The sequence below is a fragment of the Camellia sinensis genome, chromosome 5, assembly GCF_055761805.1.
Source record: "Camellia sinensis isolate YWXY chromosome 5, ASM5576180v1, whole genome shotgun sequence".
NCBI classification, from domain to species: Eukaryota; Viridiplantae; Streptophyta; class Magnoliopsida; order Ericales; family Theaceae; genus Camellia; species Camellia sinensis.
The window spans coordinates 124462162-124485502 of record NC_138965.1 but is presented as its reverse complement, the minus strand read 5'-3'; positions in this window follow the sequence as shown (position 1 = coordinate 124485502).

The window sequence follows — 23341 nt, the reverse complement described above, 5'->3', positions numbered from 1 at the left end:
AAATTGGCCTAAAAATCAGTACAATGTTTTAGTTGTTCCCATACGATTGATTCTCTACTTCTAAGGGATAGGAACAACTGAATGGCTATAGCCATCTCTTGTCTTTTGTCAGCCAGCCCCTGGTTAGTAATTTGCAACTTCTTGGCATTTCGATCCAAGGCTAGGTTGATTGCTGCCATCTCTTCTTCCAGTTGAGCTTTCTTCTCCAACAGCTGGGATCAAAATTGGGATGCATAGGAGTGTTGTCCCTTCAATTCAAACACTTCAGCATGGATATGGGATACAAACTCCTTATCCTTCAGCAATTTTTCTTCTATAGCCTTAGCCATTTGGCAAATATTGATGTAAAAGTCTATAGTGGCTGCTACCTGAGATAAGTGGCATGAAAAGGCCAGATTGGATTGCTCGAATGCCTGGCAACATTTAAGGAAACCATTCTTGATGATAGGCCCCTGTAAAGCTTCAAATGGAATCCTCCAAAATGTTTGTAGTAAATCCAAGCAAGTGCCCAAGTCCACTCGAGGTAAGGAGGCTTCAACAGCAGTGGAAGAGCTCTCAATAATCTCTAGCAAAGAATTAGCAAGGATCAATGGCTTAGCCTCACTGCTTAGTACTTGAGCTGGTGAAGAGATGCCAAACAAACTGTCCAGCTGAGCCTCGAAGATGTCTATCTCCTCTTCTGACATTATCAGTATAAAAAAATTGCTAGTTGAAGGAAGAGATGGAAGTATGGGGATAGGTGAAGGAGTAGAAGTTCCCCTCGAAGAGTCGATAGTCCTGGCTACCAACAAGTCTAAAAAAAAAGGACTGGAGCTGGGTGGTTGCAAAGAAGTTGGTGAGCTGCCAGTGTCATCCTTGGGAAGGCCAATGACCACTGTAGTAGAAGTGGTAATTGGAGTATTCTCAATTGGGAGAGTGGTAGCCAGGACTATAGGAGGAGTATATTGGGATGAGACAAAGGATAAATGAGGTAAATATGGAGTTAAGCCCAGACAAAAGGAATGTGGAAGATACTGTCTCACAAGAGAAGAGGAAAAGGGCATAGAAGGTGTAGAGCTGGGAAGTGGAAATATTGCCTGAATAGGCTCTATCTTCATTAGCACTTCACTATAAGTTTTCCTTTCTCCTTCTGAGGCTGCTTCCAGTTCTGCGGAAGTCTGAGAAGCCCTTTCATCCGTAGATAAAGAGGGAGGGGCCTGTGTCGAAGGAAGAATGAATGAACTGATTACTGTTACATAAAAAAAATAAAATAAAAATGGTGTTAATTCCATGTTGAAACCTGGAAAGAGAAATTATCACAAGGGATTGAAGGAGGTTACCAGCTTCAGAGGTTGTGGTGGTGCTGCTGTTTGGAGAACTGTGAATGGAGTGCAGTGCTCAACAGTTTATTGCCTCCTTACAACCTCCTTTTGAAGTGCATTAGCAGCAGCAGCTTCATCCCTTAGTATTTGCTGCTATCTCCTCTTCTTAGACCTCTGAAACACAATGATTTCCTTGGAGTGCTCTTCTTCCACTGCTTTGGCAGCTGCCTTATGAGTAGAGTCCCCAATAAGGTCAGAGGAAGAAACTATCTTTTTCTTCATTCTCTTCAATGGTATTTCTTTCTCCATTTCTGCTTCTTCCTCTTCCAAGTGAGCCTCAGGTATCTCCTCCTCGAGATCAAGCAAAAGTCTTCTTTTACTCTATTGTTGCTACTTGCCTTTGAGGATATTCAAAGCTTGAACTCTCTGAGGAGAGTCTTCCTGTGAGGCTCCTGCGCCAAAGAAAAGTTATAAGTAAATAAGCAAGGCATCATAAAGAGAAAAGAAAAAGAAAGGAAGCAGCAGTGCATACCTTTCTTCGAAGCAGCTCTAGTGACTCTAGTAGGAGGAGATAAGACAGTAAGAACAGCTTCTGTGGCAGCAGGGGTAGGAGTTGAGATAGTAGGACCAGTGAAAGAAGTGCTGATCCCAGTCCTCTTGGATTTGACCTGAGGCACATCTAGCCCCACCAATTGGTCCTGAGAAAGAATGGCTAAGTGCACCTCGATATTGGCTGTCCACCAATTCTGGCACCTCCTTAATGCAGTGCTTTTGGGAATGAAGGGGAAGAATTCAAACCCAATTAAGTCTTGGATCAATTTGGAGGTTGCCTCATCCAACCTGTGCCTTGGAACTCTCAGTTCTCTACTTGCAAGATTTGAGTTAGATTGGCTACAAAGAGAGATAGGGATCCCCTGAGTGAGCCCAAGTTGTCTAGCAAACTAAGCAGGACAGTAGAGTTTAGAAATACATTTATAAGCTTGAGGATTCATAGTGCCAATAAAGAGCTCCCTCAGAATAAGAATAGAAACCTACATAGCTCTGTGTTGAGGTTTAGAGTAGGACCTATCACCTAGGAATGCTCTCAGTCAGGCTGGCCCGATGTTGGCTTCGAAGGGGCAGAAAAAGAGGCAAGAAGGAGGGGAAGCCGGACGTTGATGAAAAAAAGAAAAGTAGAAGGCAAAATTGGAAGGGTAAAGAAAGACTCTGGCAAACTTCATGCCATAAGTGGTAGGATCTGACGACATGAATTTTAAACATTTGGAGTGCAAGTCTGTGAAGTATGCAAAAAGCCAGAGTTGGAGTACCCAGAATGGGCCTCCTTGATTAGTATCAATGGGTTTTTCACAGAATTGGGAGCATGCTCTGTAAACATGGCCCAAAACATATAGAGCCAAAGCCACCATTTTATTCAAAATAAAAGGTTTGGCGAGATGGGCAAACTTAGACATAATCCTCTGAGAAGAGGTACAGAAGAGGAATTTGCAAAGCCAATAAAATAAAATAATAATAATAATAATAATTCCCTATCAGTCACATGACCTTCCCTTTTATTCTCAGATTTGACAAAGTTACTACAGGAAGAGTTCAAAGGGGAATAAGAAAAAGGACAGTAAGGTCAGGATAGTCCGAACCAAATGGAGTGCCAATTGGTGATAACCCTAAAAGATGGCAAATGTCAAGGACAGTAGGGGCCATCATACCACATCGAAATTGGAAGAAATTAAAAACAAAGTTCCAAAAACAAAGAGCAGCAGATATTAAAATTGGATCCTCCAAATTAGTGAACCTGGATAGTTGAAGGGCATCGAAGAGGCAAAGTTCTTGGAGATCCAATGTCCTGGAAGGAATAACTCGATCGTACCATTCCTCCCATTTTGGCCTTACTGTAGGCCAACAGCCATGGGGTCGGTTCATCCTTCAACTCCCCCAATCAAGGCCACCTTCATAAAGGAGGCAGTGATCCTCCAAACGTGGGCATAAAGTAGGAAGCTAGGCACAGGCCTCCTTAAAAATAGGCTCGAGCACGTACTTCCTTTGCTCGTGATGGCGGGGAACAAAAATGCTCTCATCGATAGCACTCTATTTGCCAGCTTTGTACTATTCACATTCTTCAACAATAACCTGCTTCAAAGCCACAGATGGGCTCACAATCTCAACAATTGGTACTTTCAAAGAGGAAGAAGCCATTAGCAGAAGTTTTCGGAGGAATAAGCTAAGAAAATGAGTGAGGAGGAAGAGAGAGCAATAGAAATGAAAGGGTTTGTGTTTGGGCGAGCGAGTAAGTTAAAAGCACGAAGATAAAGGGTTTTAAAACCTTTCTGTCCAAAAAGATGGCCAGTCAGCCTAAAGGGGTAAAAAAGACTCGAGATAATTGCTTGACTATTTTTGGACCCATATGGGTTTAAGCGTTTGACATAAAATTCAAAGGGGTCTTGAAAGTGAAACATGAAAAATTTCTCTCGAAAGTGATTGCTTGGGAGGGAAACATGTTTCAAATACCCAGTTTGGCTTTGAAAGTACATCTTTGGCTTCGAAACTAGTTTCTTCTCACAGTCTTTAAAACAGTTTTGGCGTCGAAGCCAGTTGTCAAACACCCAGCTAGGCCCTGAGAGTAGGTAATTGACTTCGAAGCACACTTTATGCCTTAAAGTTCAAGAATGTTTGGGATTGATTTACTTCAAAGGGGTTGGAGACATACTCTTAGGTTTTCTGTAAAAGATAAAATCCTTCGAAGGGAGCTTTGAAGTATTTTGCAGCTAGAATGTGATTCTTATTTGATGTTTTAGACTTCAAAGTAAGTAAATACTACAAAGCCAATACTAAGTCAAGTAAAGGATCAAAGCCCAAAGAGACTTACCTGAACATGAAAAATTCCTTCTTGGATTTTTTGTCAAAAATAACCCCTTTTTGGGAAAGAAACCTTGTTACTTTTAAATGTAGTTCCATACTTCAAAGCACTTAAAAGTAACTTTGATGCAAAATTGGTTAATTCAAAGCTAGTAGTTACACAGATTATGTTAACCATGCGATTGAAATAGGACAAAAATTGTCATCTATATTCCATACTTTGGAGATATTCAAACCAAGCTTCGAGGCAAAATTGGTTAATTCGAAGCTGTTATTTTTGTATGAACAAAGTGAGGAATAAGGTCACAAGCATGTAATTGGAATATGATCCAGATCAAGCAAAAGAGGGAAAGAAAACCCCTAGTTTTATTGATATATAAATAATTACATTAAAAAGACCTACTTGGCTACAAATTCAATTTCATAATAGTAGGGAATAGAAAAAGTAACAAGTTCATTAAATTTAACCCAGCAATGTTCTATCAACTTGTGTTCTTTCTTTATTTTATCCTCCACTCTATCTAACTTAGTTTGCTGTAGTTGATAGGCTCTTATTTTGTGAAAAAGTTGTTCGGCCTTCACCTCGAACTCTGTCTCTTTTAAGTTTTGCTCTAACTCCTCCATGTCCAAATCCTCTCAGTATTCTGAGTCCTTGTTCTTAAAGGCATCATATTCTTCAAGAAGGTTCTCTGCTTCATACTGAGTCTGAATTCGATTGGTAGTGGCTTCATCTAAAGAGTTAGTGATAGCCAGAGAACTTTGTACCAATGGAGAAAGAGAGGGAGTTGGTCCAAAAAGGCTTAGAGTTCTGTTTGGGCTATGGGGTTGAGGACATGTCTTCGAGTCATAATGTTACAAGCCCATTGAAAGTTCTTGAGAGGAATCTCATCCCCAATAACATTGAAGGATATGTGAGAAAAGGCGGCAAGCAAAAGCTGAGCATTGTATCGCTGAAATGCAGTTGGAGGAACTGGGGGCTGGTAGGGAAAGAAATGTCGATCCTAAAAAAGGGGTGAGTTTCAAGCTAGTCAGAAGAGCAAAACTTGGCCTTTTTAGCAAAAAAATTAGGGACCGAATCCCAATGCTTCAGTGGGATAAGGAGTTTGTTGTACTAACTTCGTTGGCATGGAGGAAGTATACCATGCCAGAAACAAGTTATCCTTCAAATGGCGATTGTGGTTAATGAGTACGTGGGGGTATACCACAAAACTTCGAGAGGAGGGAGGAACCAAAAGGAGATCATAGAATTCAGCAAATCTATGATGAATCCGTTCCCTTATTTGAGGTTGAGCTTGTGGTGACCAAGTACCCCAGCCAATACTTACTGAGGAAGCAGCTTCGTCCCACGAAAAGAGTTTTGGAGCAGAGATGAAGAACTTCCAAGATCCATTTGTGCAAATGCTTGATCTAGAGATTTGTATGGGGCAAAAGCACCCATGACTTGTATCAATGGAGGCAAATAAGTGTGGCTAATAAGTGCATTGAAGTTCTTTCGAGGTTTGTAATCATTTCCCAAAGCCTCCTCGTATATTCGATCAATGTAAGAGAGAGCATGATTGGCCATTGAAGATGTACCAGTTTGTTCGTGTCACACAGATAATGAAAGGTTTTCCGTTTACACAGATAGTAGAAGTTCAAAGCATGAGCATTTAATGAAGTTTGTTGCTTCACTGTTCAAAGAACAGTCACGCTTCCAGAGTAACCAAAATCCATGCACATCTTGGGACGTGAGTAAAGTGCGCCAACTCCACTAATATCACCAAATATTGGATATATTAGTGTGGGGGTAATGTTGGCTGTATATTTTGTAAAAGCCAATCCCAGCTCGACACGTGTATGAAAAGGGCAACGTAGGGATTTAGGGTAAGTCTCCAGTCAAAGACAGACATGTAGCAGCACATATTGGTAGTAGTGGATCTGCGTAGCATTTGAATAGTTGAAAGGCACGAGGTGACGTGTCTTTTACTTACAATTTAAATTCAAATCCAGGAGGGAAGCCTAATTGCAAGAATGACGTAGTGGGGTTAATATTGAGAGAACATGATTAGCAATCGTGGGAACATATTTCGATGGTTTCCATGGAAAAGTATAAATATAAGCGAAGGCCCTAGAATGAAGAGACAGACTTAGATCCAGAAACTAGTTTATTTACTTCATATTTCTTTCTATTTTTACATTTCCAGTTCTTTACATTTCAACATTTCAATTCCTATACTTCACTTCATTTCTTAGGAGTAGTCTCAAGTAGTCATTGCTGTAAACATTTTCAAGGCTGGGTCATTTCATTGTAAGTTCTTATTTACTCAATGAAATTCAGTTTTTGAATTGTTTTGTACTTGTTATTTCTTATAAATTGCTTTTGAAACAAGCCACCAGTAAAAGTCCTTTTCATTGAGACTGAAAGAACTTCAACACAATCGTCTGTTAATTGGTTGGCAATTAAAATTCTATAAGAACTGATTGATCCTTACTAATACGCTCTAAATTACATTATTAACCTTCGAAAGCCAAAAAAGTCAACAAACTATCAACAAACCAAGGAGACAAATGAATGAAAGATAGAAACATGAGAAAATATGAATGCTCTCAAATTTTCATTATTTAAGTCAAACTCTTGAGGTTTGTGCTCAAAATTGACAATTCCACTTATGAACATGAAGGAGAAAAAGAAAGCAGATTATAGAAGGAAAAAAAAAATGAAGAAATGGCTATTATAATTCACAAGAAAATTATAGAAGAAAAGAAAGTGATGTTCAAATTGAGACATGATGAAGGATTTCTCAAAGGCAGAGGAGATGGCCGTGAAATATTGTGCAACCGGTAATGTTCCATGTGGCAGCTCAAGGGTAAGGCAACTTAGGTACTCTTCTGGTGTCCCTCTTATTATATCCTTACTTTACAGTATGTAAATTCTCAAAAATTAAAAAAGTAAACAACAATATTTGCATAAATAAATTAAATTTATCAAATCTTAAATTATCAGAAGAAATATCATTTCGTCAATCATCATAGTATTGTGTTTAGTGTTTAGGGCCCATCTCCAACTTCTTCCTTTGTGGCGAAAAATCTCATTTTGATTATAAAAAGGTAATCGCTTGTCTTCACTTGGTTATCAAAATTATAACATATAGATTTATTTTAATGTTTATTGTGTTTTTGTTTTCTACAAAATTATAAAATCTTATATGATTTGATTTATTAGTTATAAAAATTGTTTTGATTGGGAAGGCTAGAGATATTAGATGATTGTTAAAAAAAAAAAAAATTAAATTAAATTAGAATAAATAAAATTTCTTGATTGTGAATGTTTTGAATTTTAAATAAAAATTAAAGTATCAAAAAATAAAACCATACTATAAAAAATTATTAAGGGCCTTAATTAAAATTTTCATCTCAAATCTCAAATAAACTTTTGAGTGGTTTATGTGGACTTTTATTGCTCAAGAAAAGAAGGCTAACATATCTTAGGTAAGAAATATTACAATATAGCCCAACGAACAATTCTTAAGTGTGCCTTACTGTAGACACCCCATTTTTTACGGCAATTAAGACTTGGGCACCACTGATTGATCACTCAATGATGAATGTGTACGCTTGTCAAATGCTTGACATCCTCAGAAGGAAACCTCAATGTTGAACCTACAAACCTTGTGCCTTGTTTTGGACCAAAACAATGTTTTTCCAAGCCTGAGCATCCAGGGACCTGCAGACCCATTAGTGTGGCATGTCACCCACTAATGTGGCCTGCTGACCACTAGTGCAAAAAAACAAATATTTTCTGCCAGCTGTCCCTACAGATGAATGCACTATTCTAGCTGTGTTTGTAAGGATATTTTCGAGGGTCTCTCATATTTTCTATATATAGATGACCCTCTCTTTTTTTTTAGAGGTTAGAAAAATTTTTGACTTTAGAAAATTTGGAGAGCAAAATTTTGGAAAATTTCTCTCTCACTCTACAATTCTCTTTCTCTCTTGCAACTTACATAAACTTTGCCTAAACACTCTAAACCAAACCTAGAGAGTTCCTTGTTGAGGTGATTTAAGCTTGCATTTTAACTCTTAAGGAATTTGAGAGTATGAAATTAGTGGTTTATAACTCAAGGGATCATTCATCTTCAAAAGGTAAACATTCTAGTCCTTTTGTATCATCTCTACACTACTTGTTTTCTATATTTTCTTGTTGCTTTCAAGTTGTTTATAACCTGTCTTTTTGGGCTAAAACTTCTGGTTTAAGGCCATTAAAGGTATAGAGGTTGATAACCCTTCTTTGAACCTTGCTTCTAAGGCCTTTACCCTTGTGTTGCCCACCTTCTCATCAACTATTTTTGAGCTTTTTACCACTGATTTTTTTGATGTTTTTCAGAGGCAAAAATCATATTTTGAAGTCCCAAAAGTGAAAGGGTTAGCCTCCCCTCCTTGTGCTTGTGTGCTAGTTTTAATCCTTCGATATTTTAGCTAGTTGTTGTAATTGTTTCTATCTTCATTCCAGCACTTTTTTGGACTATTTTAGGACTATTTTTGTGAGTTAGCTTCATTCATGCTTTGTATAGTATGCTTGTAGTGTAAAGGTTCTTTAGGCTTGGTGGTTTAGGCCTTAGCCACTGTGGGGGCCGAGAAGAGGGAATCGTAGAGATTCCGGATAGCCGAATCTCGGAGAGTCGAGATTTGAAGCACTTGGCAATTGGTTCGCAAGCTTAAATCCAGCCCTATTCGGCCAAATGACCGATTAGGCAAGAGGCCGAGTGAAGTTCGATCTATTATAAAATGTGCCGAATATGAGTTGGAAATGGACCGAATCCCGAGGCCCATGAAAGAAAAGATATAAATAGAAGAACATCAGCCAGAAAGAGGTATGTGAGAATTGTTGTGCTTAACTTAGAATACAAGCATTCTTGATTGTAGAGACTGACTTGTCCGTCGGATTGCTAATTCCGGCACCCCCGACCAGAGTGTTTATTCATTTTTAGGTGACTATTAGCGGATCACGAGTGTCCCCCAAGATCAGAAGAGTATTTCCAAAACCACTTCTCCACAATTGGCGCCATCTGTGGGAATACTCAAACATATCCATGGCGGGCGTGACGGAGGACCCTCCAATAGTCACTGATGAAACCACACAGATAGACGACTTCACTCCAACAAACATGCACGGACCGGAGATTATCCCAGCAAGACACGCTTTGAACTTCGCCTCACCTTCGACTCCAGAGCATGAGGCAATGCAAGCGATCCAGGAACAAGCAAAGCAAAACAAACAAAGATTGGAGAACATGATCGCAGAGAACGAACATCTCCGTCAGGATTTGGCCTTGGAAGTGGCGAAGTCCAAACAAGCTTCATACCAAGGCCTGGAACGACCCATGAGGGCAGCTGGTCAACGATCTCGAACCCGACAACAATATACTGATAGCAACTTCGACTCATTATCCTCGGAGCCCAAGAAGAAGGGACGATCTAAAATTTCCAGTTCTTCTGAAAAGAGTCCCCGTACAAGGCGTAAGCAAAGAAGAAACAACTCGGATGACGATCAACACGATCATTTTGTACGACGGATTCCAAAGGCAGTGCTACCCAAGAAATTCAAAGCACCGTCATTCACCTTGTACGACGGTAAATTGGTACAAGATGGCCGGCTACAACAGTACTTCCGAAAACGCAACCCAACCAAAGTAATAGCCTTGACACAGGATTCACATTCGCTCCGCGTGATCCACATGATATACAGCCTGCCAATGTCATCGGCGGTGCACGCGATTCAGTCGAAGTCTAACTCTGAAGAGCAACTCACTCCGGCTAAACGGCCCCATGAAGCCGAGGTTATCACTTTTGATGATTCGGATTTGGACGGAGTAACACTGCCCCACTTGGTAATCGAGCTACGCGTAAATCGATTCACAGTTGAGCGTGTACTCATTGATCCGGGGAGCACATCGGAGATTATGTACTATAAGACATTCACCAAACTCGGCTTCTCCGAATAGGATCTCTCTCCAGCCCCTTATCCATTATTCGGCTTCAATGCCAATCCAGAGTACCCGTTGGGAAAAATCAGACTTCCCGTTCGAGCAGGCTCCCAAACAGTGGATGTGGGATTCTTAGTAGTTAAGCTACCGTCGCCTTATAATCTCATCATGGGGCGATCCTGATTGCATACTATGCGAGCCGTGCCCAGCACCTATCATCAGCAGCTCCGCTTCCCTACGGAACGCGGTATTGAGCAAATTCGTGGCTCCCAGAAATTAGCACAAGTATGTTATCTCCTCGCTGAGAAAATGCCAAAGGAACTACAGGTGAATTCTATTGAGCTGTTGGATCGAGAAAGCCTCGACGATGTCGGGCGGCTCCCAAATGAAAAGGCAACGAAAAACTTGGAACGAGTTCAAATCGATGGAAGCCCAGACAAGTTCTTCATGGTTGGCGCCTCCTTGAATCAGGCCGACAAACAGCAGCTAGTATCTTTCCTACTCAGCAACCTCGATGTCTTTGCATGGACTCCATACGAGATGCTGGGTATAGATCCGTCAGTTTCATAGCACCATTTGAATGTCGATCCTAAGTGCAAGCTGATCATCCAGAAAAGCCGGCGGTCAGCCACCGAGCACACTGTCGCCGTTGTTGAGGAGGTTGACAGGCTGCTTGACGCCGGAGCAGTTAGGAAGGTGACCTACCCTATGTGGGTCTCTAATATAGTGGTGGTGAAGAAGAAAAATGGGACTTGGCGAGTGTGCGTCGACTTCACAGACCTAAACAAAGCCTGCCCAAAGGATTGTTTTCCTCTTCCTAGAATAGACCAGCTTATAGATGCTACGGCGCACCATCAGCGTATGAGCTTCCTTGATGCCTATAGAGGTTATCATCAAATTGCTATGCATCCAGAGGATCAGAAGAAAACTGCATTCCTCACCCCATGAGGAACCTATTGCTATGAGGTAATGCCTTTTGGCTTGAAGAATGCAGGGGCAACCTACCAGAGACTAGTCACCACCATGTTCAAGGAGAAACTCGGCAAAACTATGGAAGTGTACATTGAAGATATGGTGGTTAAATCCAAAGAAGAGCAGAATCATATAGCCGATCTGGAAGAGACATTCGGCATCCTACGTAAATATGGAATGAAGTTGAACGCTTCCAAATGTGCATTTGGTATCGGCTCTGGCAAATTCTTGGGCTACATTGTCAACCACAGAGGAATCGAAGCCAACCCAAGGCAAATCACAGTAATCCTGGAGCTCGGCTCCCCTCGTTCAGTAAAGGAGGTTCAAAAGTTGATAGGGATGGCTGTCGCACTCAATAGGTTTATCAGCCGGTCCACAGATCGCTACCGACAATTCTTTCATACGTTACGGCAGGGCAAGGCCTTTGAATGGTCCGCCGAGTGCGAAGCCACTTTCAGCGGCCTGAAGACCTACCTCTGCTCAGTACCACTCCGGACAACACCCTCTGCTAGCGACCCACTCATTTTGTACCTGGCAGTTTCTGACCGAGCCATCAGCGCCGTATTGATAAAAGAAGAAATGGGGGAGCAGCGGCCGGTTTATTATGTAAGTAAGGCGATGGTTGACGCCGAAACACGCTACCTTCCGCTAAAAAAGCTCATCCTAGCCCTAGTTATGGCGGCAAGGAAGCTCATGCATTACTTCCAAGGGCATAGCATTGGGGTGCTAACAGATTATCCCCTCCGATCAGTACTACGGAAGTGCGGAAGCATCTGGACGTGTTTCAAAGTGGGCTCTGGAACTTGGCCAGTACGATATTCAATTTTTACCCAGAACCTCAATCAAGGGACAGGTGCTTGCCGACTTTATCGCCGAATTCACAGGGGGCCTTGCCGACTTCAAATCTGATGTCGCCAACTTCAAGTCAGATGAAGTTCGACCGGAGTCGAACTGGAGGATTTATGTTGGGGACATCAGGTAGTTGTATTGTGATGGATCGTCTAATCAGCAGGGTAGTGGAGCTGGAGTTGTAATCATGACCCCTGACGGTGCAATAATTGGGCAGGCTGTTAAGCTCAGCTTCGAAACATCGAAGCATCGAATAATGAAGCCGAATACGAAGCCCTTTTAGCCGGTTTGCGGAATGCGCATATTCTGGGTGCTTAGCATCTGCTTGTGTTTTGCGACTCAAAGCTGGTGATCAATCAGCTAAAGGGAGAGTACGCGGCAAGAAACGACCGTATGGCGGCCTACATGAAAATGGCCAATTCCCTGTTATAGACATCCCCGAACGTCCCAGGAAAATCCCGTTTTGTTCATTGGGCTTCACTACAGTTCGGACTCAATGTCACGGTTCTTAATCTGATCATGCAAAGTGCAATGCGAGATTGATAAATCACCAAAGAGTCCAAATTCGGCAAATCGTTTTGAAAAATTGATTTTTAGAAAAGAAGTGCCAAACATGGACTGCTTTGCCAGATATAGAGTCGCCACCTAAATATTTTATTTTGGGGGAATTTAGGAAACCCTGACTCGTGCCTAAGGCCACGTGTCCGTCATCACAAAAGTTGCCTCGGCTCGGGAACTTGGGTACGATTAGGGAAGGTCATGTAATGAGCACCCCTGCTCGCCCGATCAAAGATCAGCCACTACTAAACATGATATCTTGTTTTTGAAAACATATGTGCTCTTATTCCGGTTTATTAACCTAGAATTGCTACGTGATGCGCACATCATACAAGTATAGACTGGATCGTCTAAGTTGGAACAAAATATCTCATGTTTGTTTTTGAAAGCGGTTTGCTACTCGCAAGTAGGCTAAAATGCGGATTTTGCCACCCTCAAGTGGGCTTAGAAAACATGGTGATTTGCTACTCTCAAGTGGGCTTAAAACTCGCAATCGATGAATTGTTCCAATTTAAATAATCCAACCTTCACCTACAGGCATTCATGCAGGTATATCACATAAGCAGTTAGCCTCATGGCAAGCATGCTATCATGGCAGTCACTCGCACACATGCAAGGATGCTAAAGCATAAACACTCACCGAGTACTCCAAGCCAAAATAGAAACTAGTTAGTAATCAATGCATGATCCTAGTTCATGTTAAGATGGCTAATGCAACACATGCAAAATGCAACTAAGAAAGGCTCGGCTATTCTAAGATGGCATATGAGATACTACAGATAACATGTATTCAACTCAGAATTGAAATACAATGTAGTTAGTATGATGCGCCGAGCCCAGTGCATGCAAGACAGATGAATGAATGTAAACATGCGAAGCCTAAGGATGCTTATTGAAACATGCCCTAAAGCTAACCATTGTAAGTTGGTAAATAAAAAGAAGAAAGAAATGGGAGTTGGAAGACATGCATCACACATACGCACACTTATTACAACATTTGCCCTCTCGACGGAGGGTCCGAATAAATAATACAAAACCAACTAGCTAAGCTAAGCTAATCTAATTAAACTAGTTATTACACAACGAAATGAATAATAAGCTACAGCTAATTATTACACAACATTAGCTAAGTAAGCAATCTAAATGAGCATACAAACTAAATGAATGTGGGCTGCCTTAGCTCTGCTTTGAATGACAAAGGACGCATGCATGCTTGAATTGCCTTGTTCGGAAATCCCTCGCGACGTCCCAACTCACCTTTGTTTGCAATTGATCTCAGAAACTTGCACAAAGCTCCAGAGAGATGAAACTCCACCCTAGGAATCTGTGGAAAGGCTGCCGACTAGCTTATAGGCATGGGAGACCAACTACCAACCACCTTTTATGGTGGAAACCACAAAAAAGTGGTCGGCTTGCCAGTAAATCTGGTCGGTCGACCAGTTTCCTCTCCTGGTTTCTGGTTTTCTGCAGCAAAGGGAAAGAGAAAGGCACGACAAAGTATTTGCAACACATGTGTGCATGACCACTCTCCCCATCATTGCATGAGCTCAAGAGAGTGTAGTCCTCGACCCTCGAGCCACCAATCATGCATCTCGATGCATAATGGCCGAGGAGCCCAAGTGCATGACTCAATGTGAAATGAATGCACATGCAACACCTAAAGCCAACAACTCCATCATGGGTAGTTAAGAATGTCGGCGACCGGGAATCGAGGCATGTTTCGTCACTTTGAGTACGAAACGTCCCTCGTTTCCCGTGTTCGGACTAACTCCTATTCCGAACACAATGCGACAAACAATGGCATGCACAATGCGACTTTAAGTATGCAACCTAAATGCTATGCAACTAAGTGATGCAAACATGCAAATGATGACATGCAAACATGCAACTAGCATACACGATGGTATGAATTAACAATGGCATACTCAATGCACGTGGTACTTAGCATACACAATGCACCTAAGAACTAACATACAGAATGAGATGAACAAGGCATGCACAATGCAATGATCAATCATGCGACAATGTGGCATAGTCAATGCTATGGAATACAATGGCATACTCAATGCAAAAATGGACTTAAACCAAAATGAATGGGCCTCAGCTACACCCAAATCAGTGGCCAAACATGATGAAAACAAGACTCCAAAACTCATGCTAGCATGCACAATGCAAGGACCTAAGCCCAAGGGCACAAAATGCAACTCTACAAAATCATTGAAAGGATGAAATATGGCATACAATGACACATGTTTTAGCTCTGAAATGACATACAAACTGGCTCCAAATCATGCAAACAACTCATACAATGCATGTTGAAAGGCTCAAGTACCGAAGCTAGTAAAGCACATTACACTAGAGGCATGCAAGGCGATGCTCAAATGACAAAACCAACTCCAAACAGACCTTAAGCAGGCCCAAAACAGTGGCAAAATGAGCCAAGATGGTGGCCTGAAAGGCATAAGAATGAAGCTTAATGCAAAGGCTCATAAATGGGGTATAATGATGCAACTCTCAAACATATTGAAAGAGTGACAAACATGAGAATATGGCCAAGAAATAAACTCTGAAATATCATGCTCAATGATGCTAAATCATGCAAACACCTCAAGTTAAGCATGCAAGGGGATTTAAAACTCAAGGCTAAGCAAGGCTATTACACTACAACCATACATGGCAAGCATCATTCGACCAAAGGACCTCAAAACAGAGCTAAAGCAACCTTAAATATGAATAAAATCAATTTGGATCATGGACAAAATATGCTAGCATAGAGGGCCAAAACAACATGCATTATAAGCTAGTGAACATGATTTACACTATAAGCATATGAGAGGCTACCAAACTAGCCAAAAACAGAATCATGGCATGCCAAATGATGGCCAAAAACCCACTGAAACATGACCAATACATGCAAGAATGAGGTGTTACTTTGATAGGCTATGCAAGGGATTGTTCTACACATGCAAGAGGAAAACAAAAGGTGACCAAACCAGCCATAGATAGAGTCTAGGAAGGTCCTAAAATTCACTAAAAAGGGCCTGAACCAAGGCTAGGAAGTGTGGAAATATATGCTCCCTTGGAAAGCCAAAAATGCAAGCAAACAAGGCCAAAAGAGAGAGGGTCACCCCTCTCTGATTTTGGCCCTCAAAACCACATGCCAACCACTGAAAATCCGCTGGATTTCAGTGGCTAAAGGGCCAAGCAAAGCTCATACAAAGGTCTCATGGCGTGGCTCAAAACAAGGCTAAATAGAGCATGCAAGAGGGTAGATGACCCCCAACACCAAAAGAGCCTTAAACAAACATGAAAATCACTTAAATATGAACCTTTTTTCAGTTGAAAAAAAAGCTCAAATAAGCATGCAAATGAGGCTAAGAGAAGGATCAAAATAATGCTTAAAAGAGGAAAAAATGATTACCCTTGAAGCTCAGCAAAGCCAGCAAACTTTGGGACCAAAAACCAGCTCTTTAACCTCTGAAAACAACCTCCAAGAACCTCAAATCAATGGTGGAAGTGTATGGCTATGAGGTGTAGTGTAAAAGGGTCAAGAACCATGCACCTTATGAGCCAAAATATAGAGATATAGAGAGATATGTATTGTTTTTCCTTAGAGAAATTCTGAACCTCATTCAAGGAGGGGGAGGGCCTCTCTTATAGACAAACAAGGCCAAAGCTTCTTTAAGAAGCTAAAAACAAGGCTCAAGATCCTCTATATACGTGTATGGAGGATACAGTCTGTGCATTCCAGCTGGCATAACTGGCACCCACTCAAACAGACAAAACATGAGGGAGCTGGCCGACCAGAAAAGGTGGTCGGCCGACCAGGGTAGGTGGTCTCCCACACAAAAAAGTGGTCGGTGGCTCCATTTGGTGGTCTCCACTTTGAAAGCAAGCTAGTGGTGTGGTGGGAGACCAGCAAATGTGGCCCAAAGACCAAGAAAATTAGCTTCCCGACAAGAAAATCGGCTGGCGGGGAGAAAGTGGTCTCCAAGGAGAAAAGGTGGTGTCCCACCCTTGTACCACCTCCCAAACAAGGAAAACAAGGTTCATGCCAAAAATGAACCAACACGGATGCAAAATGAGAGTTCGAGAGGCAAAGCGCGCGGTCGGGGGCCTCGAAAACTGGCTGTTGAGCACCAAAAGTGGCGTACGGCCACAAAAGTGGTCTCTCGGACCACAGTGTCCCTCCAGACAGAGGAAACAAGGTGTGTTGCAAAAACTGTGCCAAACGGAGAATGTTAAGCGGTCCCGAGCCGAGGCACGCGACCGATGGCTCCGAAAATCAGAAACAAGTCTCCAAATGGAAATAGTGGCCTACGACCACGAAAAGTAGCCTACGACCACTGAGAGATGGTCTACAAGACCTCTCCCTCCCTTCGGGAAGAGAAAACAAGACCTGGTCCGCAGACCGAGTCAAGGCACAAAAAGTTCCGAGGCTCGGAGGGTAAAGCTCTCAGCCAAAACTTCGAAACTTCAGAACGAGCACAACATGCACCATCACCGAGCGCTCAATCGATGACGTCTGAGTCTTAAGGTCGGTCAAAAATGGGGTGTCTACACTTGTTGGAAAAATTTGACCATCATGAGTTGAACCAGATAACACGTGATCAGAACACCCATGTAGATGCCTTGGCTTGCCTAGCCTCCGCAATCAACTCAGAGACTAAATGGACCATTGAAGTAGGATTCATCCCAGAGCCAAGCATTGGCCCTTCGGAAGAAGTCTAAATCAACGTCATAGAATCTGTACCAAGTTGGATAGATCCCATTGTTGCATTCCTATCTGCTGAACAACTCCCAGAAGACAAGAAAGAAGCACATAAGCTGCGAAACAAAGCCATGCGATACTACTTGGACCCGCAAAGAAGGCTTTATAAAAAGTCACTCTCTGGCCCATATTTGGAATGTGTGCACCCAGATAAAGTCGGGGAGCTTCTAGCTGAGATAAACGAAGGCAGTTGCGGAGCCCATTTTGGCGGACGCTCTTTGGCCCATCGAGCTACAACGCAGGGGTATTATTGGTCGACAATGAGAGCGGACACCAAATGTTATGCAAAAAAGTGCGAACAATGCCAGAAATTCTCCCCGTTAAACCATCTGCCTGCTGAAGAGTTGCACTCAATCACCAGACCCTGGCCATTCGCCCAGTGGGGGCTTGATATCGTAGGACCACTGCCGAGGGCCCTAGGGAACAAGCGATACCTGATCGTCGCAACAGATTACTTCACGAAATGGGTCGAAGCGGAGGCATTAACACACATCTGAGATGCTGACGTTAAGAACTTTGTGTGGAGGAACATCATAACACGATTCGGCATTCCCAGAGCTCTTATCTCAGACAACGGCACCCAGTTGGATTGTGGCGTATACCCAGAGTTGTGAAGCAAATACGGTATTCGGCCTTACTTTTCTATGCCGGCTTATCCCCAAAGCAATGGCCAAGCCGAAGCCTCTAAAAAATCCATAATGGACGGCATCAAAAAGAAGTCGGAGAAAGCCAAAGGCAGATGGGTCGAGGAATTGCCGAGTGTACTGTGGGCTCATCGAACTACACCGAGAAGATCGACGGGAGAAACGCCGTTTTCCCTATGCTTTGGAACCCAGGCAATCTTACCCCTGGAGATTGGCCACCCGACACTCAAGTTGCAAGTCTTTGATATGGGCCGAAACGACATGATGCTGGCTTTGGATCTGATCCTAATCGAAAAACGAAGAGACTGAGCCCTTGCGTCAATGGTGCGATACTAGCAGCAGCTGGCAAAGTCATATAATCAACGGGTTTAGCTGTGCCACTACACACCAGGAGAATTGGTCCTGAAGAAGGTGCTTCCAGCTGACATGAAACCGGCCGATGGAAAATTGGGTCCTAACTGGCACGGAAGATACCAAATTGATTCGATCGCCAGAGTAGGGGCATATCGGCTCAAAGACATGTCAGGAAGGAGTCTGCCGCGGCCCTGGAATTCCGCGCATTTACGCAAATTTAACCATTAACCCGACTTGTGGGACATGATGCTTGCTTCGACCTGTTCATTATGTACATCTCTTTTTCTGTAATACAAAGATTCCCATTCACCTACTACAGAATCTAGTTCAAAGATGTTCCAATTAAAGTCTCCGGATTCGGAGTCCCATCGGCGAATGACGTCTTTGGGCAGATCAAGCCCCCGGATTCGGAGCGCCCTTCGTGGATATCATGATTGGCCAATTAATGTCTCCGGATTCGGAGCTCCATCGGCGAATGATGTCTTCGGGCCGATTAAGCCTCCGGGTTCGGAGTGCCCTTTGTGAATATCACGATTGGCCAAATTTAAAGTCTCCGGATTTGGAACCCCATCATCGAATGATGTCTTTAGGCCGATCAAGCCTCTAGATTCGGAGCACCCTTCGTGGATATCACGATTGGCCAATTAAAGTCTCCGGATTTAGAGCCCCATCAGCAAATGACGTCTTTGGGCCGATCAAGCCTCCGGATTCGGAGCGCCCTTCTTGGATATCACGATTGGCCAATTAAAGTCTCCGGATTTGGAGCCCCATCGACGAATGACGTCTTTGGGCCGATTAAGCCTTCGGATTCAGAGCGCCCTTCGTGGATATCATGATTGGCCAAATTTAAAGTCTCTGGATTCGGAGCCCCATTGGCGAATGACGTCTTTGGGCTGATCAAGCCTCCGGATTCAGAGCGCCCTTCGTGGATATCACGATTGGCCAATTAAAGTCTCCGGATTCGGAGCCCCATCAGCGAATGACGTCTTTGGGCTGATCAAGCCTCCGGATTCGAAGTGCCCTTCGTGGATATCACGATTGGCCTATTAAAGTCTCCAGATTCGGAGCCCCATCGGCAAATGACGTCTTTGGGCCGATCATGCCTCTGGAGTTCGATCGCCCTTCGTGGATATCACGATTGGCCAAATTTAAAGTCTCCGGATTCGGAGCCTCATCGGTGAATGACGTCTTTGGGCCGATCAAGCCTCCGGATTCGGAACGCCCTTCGTGGATATCACGATTGGCTAACTAAAGTCTTCGGATTCGGAGCCCCATCGGCGAATGACGTCTTTGGGCTGATCAAGCCTCCGGATTCGGAGCGCCCTTCGTGTATATCACGATTGGCCAAATTTAAAGTCTCTGGATTCGCAGCCCCATCGGCGAATGACGTTTTTGAACCGATCAAGCCTCCGGATTCGGAGTGCCCTTCGTGGATATCCCGATTGGCTAACTAAGGGCTCCAAATTCGGTGCCGCATCCGCGAATGACGTCTTTGGGCCGATCAAACCTCCGGATTCGGAGCGCCCTTCGTGGATATCATGATTGGCCAATTAAAGTCTGTGGACTCGGAGCCCCATCCGCGAATGACGTCTTTGGGCCGATGAAGCCTTCGGATTCAGAGCGCCCTTTGTGGATATCACGAGTGGCCAAATTTAAAGTCTCCAGATTCAGAGCCCCAACGGTGAATGACGTCTTTTGGCCAATCAAGCCTCCGGATTTGGAGCGCCCTTCATCGATATGACGATTGGCCAACTAAAGTCTCCGGATTCGGAGCCCCATCGGCGAATGACGTCTTTTGGCCGATCAAGCCTCTGGATTCGGAGCACCCTTTGTGGATATCATGATTGGCCAAATTTAAAGTCTCCGAATTCAGAGCCCCATTGACAAATGACGTCTTTGGGCCGATCAAGCCTCCCAATTCGGAGCGCTATCGGCGAATGACGTCTTTGGGTATCACGATTGACGTCTTTGGGCCGGTGAACCCTTCGAGTCGTGCTTAACAGTCGATTAAATCTGGCCGAACAATGTCCATACAAATCGCCTGAAATACATTTATTCAAACATTTATGTAATAAAACACATGCAATCACGTGTGTGCCAAACACAACTTATAACAAAACATTAAAAGTAAGATGCTTTTTCATTCGACCAACCAATAATTACATAATCTTAGACGCAATCCGCGTTCGAACACTCATAACGAGTATTTTTATTCGGCGACTCACTCATTATTGCTCTTTTCAACTTCAAAGGCGAAAAAGGGCAAATGATCACGATGATCCAGGCCACCTAAGTTGAAATCAACACCCTTCGCTCAGAGTGCCTCCGCGGCCTGAAGAGCCGCGATCCAACCATGCTTAAAACCGCGATTCTCGCATCGGTAGACCTCCTCAGCAAGTGTCTCTTTTGTTTGTCGATCCCAACCTTCCGGCCATCATGGAAACCCTGCTCGTAACCCTTGGCCCTCGCATTTGCTATGGCAAACATGCCTGTCATATCTTGGTCGGCGATGGCATGACTCAATAGCCGTTGGGTCACCCTCTCATCCACAATCGGGTTAGACTGACCCGCCGCATGCATGTCGGTGACTTTAACCTTCCAAAGCTCTCTAAGCTCGCCCTTGGCCTTTTCCGCACGAGCCTCTGAATAGCGGACCCGTTCGCCTATTTTCTCCATCTCCCGCCGCATGGCGTGCAGACGCATGCCGACTTCGTAGGCGATGTACAGCCCCTTCACCGCCCCATGAATACCTTCCCGAAACACTTCAAAATCTCGTCGTCCAACCATCGATTGTTGGACTTCTGGTGGAATGATCTGTCGAGCGAACTTGACCGCCACACCCGGATTATTGACGATGGAATCTGCCTCAATCATCGGTTTATTCCCCATGAACACCGCAAAACTCAATGGTCGTGGCATCGTGTCTGACTCATTCCTCGGTCGTGGTAGTGGGAAACTTCCCCGTTGATGCTTTTCTCTTCAGGGTGATCTGCTTCGACTGCTCGAAGGTTGACGCTTTTCGGCTTCCTTGGACGTCCTTCCTCCCATACGCACAGGTTCGCTGCTGCGATTCATCACAATATCTAGCACAGCCAGCGTTCGTCCCTCTCCTCTGCTATTGAAGAACAGTCTGTTTGACATTTGCCTTCGCCTCATGCCAGTTCAAATCGAGTCTGAGTAAGAATAAGTGGACCCACTGGCGCAAACCCACCCCATTTATTCGTGGGTATGCAGCGACCCGAGGCAATTTCGAGAGAGTGCCTTGAAGTCCATGCACTGGCTGGGGCAAGGGCAGATTTATTAATCTAACTGGCCGAGCATCTTGGTCCCATGCCGATTGATATGTGCCATAGCCACTCCATGCACTGATTTTTGGCTTTCTAAACGGCCTAATTATCTAAAAGGCAATTATGAGAGAGTGCCTTGAAGTCCATGCACTGGCTGAGGCAAGGGCAAATTTATTAATCTAACCGTCCGAGCATCTTGGTCCCATGCCGATTGATATGTGCCACAACCACTCCATGCACTGATTTTTGGTTTTCTAAGCGGCCTAATTATCTAAACGGCAAGTATACAAAAGGTTTTATCCAAAACAACAACCAAACAATTCCGTTCATTAATAACAAAAAAGTACAAAATGAATTTTCATTAAGTAAATTGGACACAAATTGTAACCATTTTACATATGAAAATTACTAAACAAAAAGCTGTAAAGAGCCGAAAATTACATGCAAATCGTAAAACAAAAACACGAGCCACCCAAATTAGCCCTCAAAGTCAGACTCCAGTGGGTAAATATCCACTTGCTCGTATGGAATTGGCGTAGCCAATGTCACATCAGCAGCAGCAAGGGCTTTGAGCCAGCCATGTTTAAATCCCCGATTTTCAAATTTGGGGACTTCGTCTACATATTCATCAAAAGCAGACTTCTTTCCAGCATTGAATGCGCTGGCAGCCTTCAGGTCAGCTGTTTCCTTCACCGCCTTCATCTCTTCCAACCCAACCTCCAATTTAGAGATCGCCTCCTGGGCCAACTTAAGCGCGTCATCGCTCGCATTCGCCCTCTTCTCGGCGATTGATCTCAATTTTTTAGCATGGCGGGCTCTCTCTATCTCGGCCTCGGCACGGGTGCCCTCTGTCTAAGCCCTACTCCTTTGGCCCTCAACCTCGGCTTGTAAATTGCCAATTAGCTCAATGGAATCGTGATAGCGACGGCCCATGTCGGCTATCCTCTCGACGGCCTGCAAAATAGGAAGTCAAGAACAAAATATTATTTGCGTAAAGAGGAAAGACAGAGTCCAGATATATACCAAAAGAGCCAATTGCGCGGCCAACGCAATTGCAACCAGACCAGGCTCTGCCTGAAAGGCTGCCTTGTTAGCAGGCAGTGAAACGGATGTCGCCAAGTTGAGTGCAACCGCTGGATCTTTGATTATCGAAGCATCGGAGGAGATCGGCATATTTTTTATCTTGGGCTGAATAACAGAAGGTACAATCATATCCGACTCCTCCACACGAGGTCGTTTGTCAGCACGGTCTTCTTCTGAGCCGGCCTCAACGTCGGTAGGGCATTTCTCCACCCTTTGCTCAGCTTCTACACTTGCTTGCACAAAGGGTTCTGCCTCGGAACTTCCGTTCTTTGCCGTCCCCTCAATAACAGGCAAGGAGGTCTAGGACTGAGATTCGGTAGCCCGAATCTCCCCCGCCCTTCGCCGCTCGGCCATCCTTTCTGTGTTTGCCTTCTTGGCAAGTTTAGTGAGGCTCAACCCAGCCATATCTTCTGGGAACGCGTCGGGAAGGTCCTCCAGACCTTGAAAAATATCGTCTAGCGGACGGTCCTCTCGACCCAAAGTGGACGGAGGATTAGCCAAATTGAGGCCGACTTCTTCAAATACTAGCTTCAAAGCGTCGTCAACCTCAGTTTCGGATTGGCCTGACTCGACGGCCTCAGCTACTTCTGGTCGCTCCGAATCTGATCCCTCGTAATCGACTTGCCTGAAATTTCTGAAATCAGTCAAGATAAGGGCGATAAGAGACTCCTCACCCTCCGGAATTGGGATGTTTTCCGCTGCCAAAAAA